A 7,500-nucleotide genomic window follows, 5' to 3' on the forward strand; every position below is an offset into this window, starting at 1 on the left:
CACACACACACACACACACACACACACACACACACACACACACAAACTGCAACCTCCATCCCCCAGAAGTAGAACAAAATAAACGTAAAAAAGGAGATATTTATGAATATTGAGCCGAAGTGAAAGGAGGAGCACGCTAGACCAGGCAAATTTGATTACTCTATAAGAAAATCTTATTCCTGATGTGCGACAAAGCAAGCAAAGTAGACTGAATGATTGTGGAAGAATGTGACCTCCGAGCAATTGCAACTACCCGACAGATTCAACGAAAATAGATCCATGATCCCTTTTGGAAAGGGTGACCAGAGATTTTACTAGGAAGGAAGTCGAGCGAGACCAGAAGATTGTTGGAGTGAGTGTAGGAGACGAGCACACAGACAGAAGACAGGCAGATGGATAGAGAAACAGACATACAAATAGAGAAGCAGACAGGCAGACAGAGAGGCATTCAGACAGGCAAACTTGCAGAGAGACAAAAAAAATTACACAGAGTGGCAGGATGGCAGATTAACAGGTTGACAGCCTGACAGACTGATAGTCAGACATATAGATAGACAGACTCACAGACAAACAGATAGCAGAGAGAAAGGCAGAGAGAGAAACGCAGAGATAGACAGATTGACAGACAGATAGACAAATAGACAGACGTGCAGACAGATATATAGACAGATAAACAGACGGACAGAGAAACAGACATAGAGAGAGACAAACAGACAGAAACACAGACAGGTAAAACGAAAGGAAGAGGCGTTGAAAGAGGCCTTCAGTCTTTGAGAGAAAATATGTATTAGACGAGGAGAGTCAATATTGAATTTGGGAGGGAAAGATTAGGAGCAGAGAATATTAACGGAAGATTAAATTTGCTTTAGATTTCTTTGTAATATATATGTCACTTTGTTCGAATATATATATAAGTATATATATATATATATATATATATATATATATATATATGTATATACACATACACATATATGTATATATACATATATGTATTTACACACACACACACACACACACACACACACATATATATATATATATATACTGTATATATATATATATACATATATATATATATATATATATATATATATATATATGGGGTATTGGTCTAAGTCACTCGGCACTGGTAACGTTCTCGCCGCATAGGTTCGAGTCCTCGGGTGGCTTAGAATTAAAGTGTATTGTGGTTGATAATATATATATATATATATATATATATATACATACAAAACCTGGGTTTAGGCAACATAAATCTTGAATGAATAATTTGGAACATTCTATTCATAATTGATCTATTTATCTTATTTAAGTCCATTCTGCTTTTCTTGAGAACATTAATATATACATACCTAATCGTGGCACATAGTCCAATTCTTTCTTAACAATTCTTCTATCTATACCTTTACGCGATTGATTCAATGTAATACCATTCGGACTAGTGTTCTGATGAACGTACGAAGACGGGTATATCTTAAGCTATAATAAAAAGAAAGAGGGCTAACTGAAGTTCAATTATTTTCTTAACCTTTCTTTTATCTGCACATTTACGTAATCGAATCAGTGTAATACCATTCGGGCTAGTATCCTGATGAACATGTGAATATAGGTTTATCTTAAGCTATGATGAAAATGAAGATTGATAACTGGAGTGATATATATATATACATTATATATATATATATATGTATATATATATATACATATATATATATATATATATATATGTATATATATATGTATATATATATATATATATATGTATATGTATATGTATATATACATATACATATGCATATATTTATTTTTTCCCTTCGGTTCCCAGTTGGAGATGATTTTGTTAACCGTGCCAGCCTATTCTTCCATTTCCCTCCCCTCCGTCCTGCAGTATCTGTTTTTTTCTAAGCTGTAACCGGTCCTAACATATTGAATCTCTACAATATGTAGTCAACATCATCTTTTTATGCTTTATTTGGTCTATCTCTAGGTCTTACTTCTCTTGGTGTTCATACTTAACACCAAACCATCTCAAATGTGACGTGTCAACTTTTTTCAGAAATCATATGAAATAATCCTAAGTCTTTTCTGATTCTAGTTTTTTATTCTGTCTCTCTTATCGTTCCCTCTTATCAGTCTCAAATCTTTCATTTCTTCAGCTTGAATCTTGCATCCCTAATTGACATTGTTCATATTTCTGATACATACATTAATGTTGATTCTAAAATACTCTATTTTTCTCTTCGCTGCAAGGGGTGTGTGCATCATCGGGTAATGAATAAAGTGCATATGTAAACTTAGTGTATTACGATATTCATTATTTTCAACCACTTTCATAATTTCAGTCTTCCCTATTTCTATTTTTAGTTGCTCAATTGTCACTATTAAGTTCCATCTTACTAATGCTTCTTCTAAATCTAGCCTATCATCACTCTACATTGCATTGTCGTCCATTTATATCATGATGTCACTTTCACTTTGCCGGAATCCATTCTTAAAATATCTTATCACCTCATCCATCTTTGCTATAAAAAGTGATGGTGGTATTACTATACTTTGTTTAACTCCTAAATTACACTCAAATATTTTTCATTATCATATCCTGTCCTCGTATTGTACTAACAATTCTTATAAAAGTTTCTTATTGGTTTCTTAAACTTTCCTCTTATTTTATACTTCTCTCTATGTACCAGCACATTTGTAAACATTTAATTAAAATTCACCATCAAAGAAAAGAGAAACAAAAACACTGTAGGTTCTGTGATCCTCTTTAGCATGTAGTATATATATGTTAAATGAATACAGGTAACTGAGCTTGGAGAAGACTCAAGTCACGTACCCCCAGGTCAGGCAGTGCACAAGATTATGAATAGGCGACGGCAGGACGGATGACTTTGGAAATTAATTGGTTAGCGGCAAGGCATGTAAGTGACCAATGCCATTTGGAAGCATTAAACTTAAGGGAGTTTTTAATGTGAGAGAATTCAACTATTTCCGTTCTAAAGCTACAATGGGATTTAGAGAGCATTGTAACGATGATTCAAATCGATGATGTGGTGAAATATCGTGGAGATATATTAAGCATATTTTATTGAATATTTGTGTTTTTCTAACATAGTTTTAAGTTTATCTCTGTTTGCCATAAATATACACTATCATATTTTTGACAAAGTAATCCATAAGCAGTTAGTCTACTGTCATTCTTAACCCTTTGATGGACATCTACCACATTATAAAGCATACAATCGAAGCAGTTAAAGGTGACACTAATGTTATTAATCAATGTAGTAAAAATATAGACAGATGGATTGTCTATTGTTTTATTCGCTATCTTTTCCAAATAAATTTAGAACTGGTGTTGAAGGCGGGGGGGGTGTCTTTTAGAAGCTAACTTGTCCTTTAATAATAGCTGCAACCCGGAATTATGCTAGATATCCTATTTGCTATTATTTTGATAAATTAGGAACGTACTGATTATATGTCGAAGCCTAAATATTGAGGACTACAAATCCTATAAGCTCAAAAACAAAGCTCCTAGGCAAAGCTATATATATATATATATATATATATATATATATATATATATATATATATATATATTTCAAAACGGTAAGTGAAGAAGTGCATGAAGCTCCCTATGTTGCTTTCTGTATAAAGAGAAGGAATATAACATTGGTTCTTAATAGCCTACATGTCCATAAATAAATAAATAAATGGATTTATGGAGAGAAGTTGAAGCAGAAAAATAAAAAGTATTGCAATGTAAGGAAAAATGACAAAGCTCAATCAAATTAACCTCATGTGAGAGTGGAACCTTTATTAGTACGACGTTTTGCTTGCTAGAGTTTTACTATAAAGCAGGCGATGAACCAGCTAATCTAGAAAATGATAGAATGCAATATACCTTTCTGTTTAGCTTTTGTAGATTACGAGAAGGCCTTTGACTCCTTAGAACAAATAGCAATACTAAACTTGCTATGCAAGCAGGGTAAAAACAAAGAGATCGTGTTTTATAAAAGATTTATGCGAAAGGTACCGCTATAATTCGACTAAATATGATACAGAAAAGATCAAGATAAAAGAAGTTTTACAATTTCACCCAAATTATTTACAACTTGCTTGGAAGAGATTTTCAGAAGGTTGAGTTGGGAAGAGAAAGGTCTGAAGATGAATGTCGAATATTTCAACCACCTAAGATTTGCGGATGACTTACTTACTTCTTACTTCTTACTTCAGCTCCATGTAATAGACGTTATGTCTATCAGTGGTCCCAGCATGTTCCTCCATCCGGCTCTATCATGGAAGGCCCCTTCCTCCCTCAGAGTTTTGATGTTGGGCAAGTCATGTCCGCTGAGGGCTTCTTCAACATTTTCTTTCCATCTTTTTCTCGGTCTTCCTCTTGGCCTTCTTCCATCCGGCATCCACTCCCAGCATCCCTTTGCAATTCTTTCTTCACCCATTTTTTCTAAATGTCCTAACCATCTTAACTGGGCAGCATCTATTTTGCATAGCATGAAACAGACGCCAATACTATTCCTTATATCTTCGTTTTTTATTTTATCTCTCCTCGTCTTTCCAACTATGGCTGTTAATGGTCTCATTTCCGCTGCCTGAATCCTGCTCAAGTCTACTTTTGTCATTACCTAACTTTCTGAACTGTATGTTAGGGTAGGAGTCAAGACAGTATTGAAAATAATCCTTTTCACTTCTAAAGGTACATATTTTTCTTGTATTATTGCCCAAAGAGCTCCAACATTTGCACTAAATTTATTTATTCTTTCTGAAATATAACTCTTATTTCCACCCTCCTTAGTGACTACACTTCCAAGATATTTGAAGATGTTTGTATTTTTTACCATCTTATTTCCTATGGTGATGCTGAACTCATGTTCTTCTCTTATGCTAACGGTCATCTACATTCCTTTTCATGCCTTTCCTTATAAAGCACTCATTCCACCTTTTTATGTCTTCTTCGATCTCTCCCTATCTATGCTCTATTCAGCTATATCATCTGCATAAGCCATTATTCTGTTTTTATAGTATTCTTCTTTACCTTCATTAAAATCTTCTATTAAAGTTTCCATATATGCTATAAAAATGAAAGGGTTGAGAGGGTATAACACACTTCCTTGTTTAACCCCTGTTTCTACAGGAAACCACTTTTCTGCCCCTTTGATGTTCTAACACTGCATACACATGGGTAATACAAACTTTTTATAGCTTTCTTTAGATGTCCGTTGACACCATACCTCTCCTACATACACCTCCATACCTTTTCGCGAGGTATTGAATCAAAAGCCTTTTGTAGATCAATAAAAGCTATGTAAAGGCTTTGGTTATATTCCCATGCCTTCTCTATCACCATTCTTAGTCCAAAAGTTACTGATCTATTACTTCTGTAACCATGCTGCTCCTCTCCTAATAATGGTTTTACTAGGTCTCTTACTCTTTTCTCAATTATTCTCTCATATAGATTTGTGATGTGGGGTATGAAGGAAATTCCTCTATAGTTGTTACAGTTTCCAGCGTCACCTTTACCTTTGAAAATTGGGACTATTAGGGTTTTACCCCATTCCTATGGTATTGTTCCTTCTCTATAGAGCTTCAATATATTTTGCTGTACTACATTTCCTCCTTCCTTTAATAGCTCTTTTGATATTTCATCTACTCCTGATGTTTTGGAATTCTTCATTTCTTTCAATGACCATTCAAATTATTTTTCTGTGATTTCATCATGTTCTTCTCCATCTAAATCTTTCTCCATCTCATGCCATTGTTCCTCATTTCCTGCATTTAGGAGCTCTTGGAAGTATTCTGTCCATCTGTTGTCTATCAAATCCTGATCTGTAAGAACATTTCCCTCAAGGTCTTTAATGTTATATCGTTTTGCCTTGATTTTTCTATATGACTTTGCTATACCATACAATAACTTTTCTCCTTTCTGCAAATCCTTTGTCAATCTTTCTCCCAGATCTTTCCATGTCTCGGTCTTTGCTCGATCTTTTGTAAGATTTGTTTCTTTCCCTGCCAGTACATATTCTGCTCAGCTTTCAGGTGTTCTTCTTCTAAGCCACTTTCTTAACTTTAAAGTTTTGTTTTTACTGCCTGTTCGACCTCCTCATTCCACCAAGGTGTGTGTCTTTTCCTATTTTCACTAATCCATTCTACCCCTAAATTTTCTTCTGCTACCTCACTGATTGTTTCTTTCAAAATGTCCCATCTTTCTTTTTCCTCATCATTTTACTTCTCCAATTTCTGTGTAAGTTTATTTTTTTAAGCATTCTTTTTATCTTCCTCTTGCAAACTTTTTGTTTTAATAACTTTTCTTTTTCTACATTGCCGTGGTTTTACCTTACCGATCTTAAGATCAGCCACCAGTAACCTGTGGTCTGAATCTAAACTCACTCCTGGTATTACCTTTATATTGGTGAAAATTCTTCTGTCTGAACATATTATGTAATCGATAATTGATTTTTGATCAAACTGTCCTATATTTTTATTCCATCTATATCTAGCGAACTTTTATTCCTCTTTATGTTGATAAAAGCAGTTCACTATTTTCAAACCGTTTCTAATACAGTGGTCTATTAGTTCTTCTCCTGAGTTTCTTGTCTCTTTTCCAAATGGCCCTATTGTATTTTTTATTCCTTATCTTTCCTCTCCTACCCTAGCATTAAAATCACCAATCAAAAGTCATATATCGCCATCTAGAATCTCATATTCTTCCTCTAAAAGATCTAGGAAATTTTCTTTTTCTTCTTCAGGACATCTCTTTTGTGGTGCATACACTTGATATATATTGTACTTTCTTCCTTTTATTCGTATTGTACACTTCATTAGTCTTTCGTTCATCAATTTCACCTTTTGAATATACTGTGTCAGTCTTGGTCCCACTATCATTGCAAGATGCTGAGTGATCTGATCAAGGAATGTCTCAAAGCAGGTTTAAGAATGAATAAGAGTAAAACCAAAGTAATGTAGAGAGATTATAATCGATGGTGAGAGTCTTGAAGAAGTTCAAAAGAATAATTATTTAGACCAGATGGTGAAAGTGTCGAAAGGTTATAATAATGAAGTAAAAAGACGTATTACAATTAGTTGGAAAGTGTTTGGTAAGTATAATAAAAATCCTGAGAGGCTCTGTCCCTTTATGTTTGAAAGGCAAAGTTTACAATCAATCCATTCTGCCAGCAATAATCTACGGGTGTGAGACTTGGAAACTGACGAAGGCGATGTAAACAAAACTAAGGACTACACAAAGGAGAATGGAGAAATCAGTGATGGGAATAACGCTGAGAGACCGAAAGAGAGGAAGTTGGGTGAGAGAGCAGACTAGAGTGGAAGATAGTGTAGAGGTGGCAAGAGAAAGAAAGTGGAATTGGGGAGTTAAGTTAGTGCGAACGACTGATGGGCGATGGAGTGTTACTGACTGGACGCCGCGAGATAGGAGGCGTGGAAGAGGGAGACCAAACAGAAGGTGGAGAGACGAGATTGAGAAGT

The 7,500-nt window shown here is 34.7% G+C and overlaps 1 pseudogene; it reads right to left on the reverse strand.

Moving 5' to 3' along the window:
- LOC143023979 (uncharacterized) overlaps positions 1-5,365 on the reverse strand; it is an 8,938-nt pseudogene extending 3,573 nt beyond the window's left edge.
- Between the last annotated feature and the right edge of the window lie 2,135 nt (positions 5,366-7,500).

Source organism: Oratosquilla oratoria, unplaced genomic scaffold, assembly GCF_046742065.1.
Source record: "Oratosquilla oratoria isolate Oo_2021 unplaced genomic scaffold, ASM4674206v1 SCAFFOLD75, whole genome shotgun sequence".
NCBI lineage: Eukaryota > Metazoa > Arthropoda > Malacostraca > Stomatopoda > Squillidae > Oratosquilla > Oratosquilla oratoria.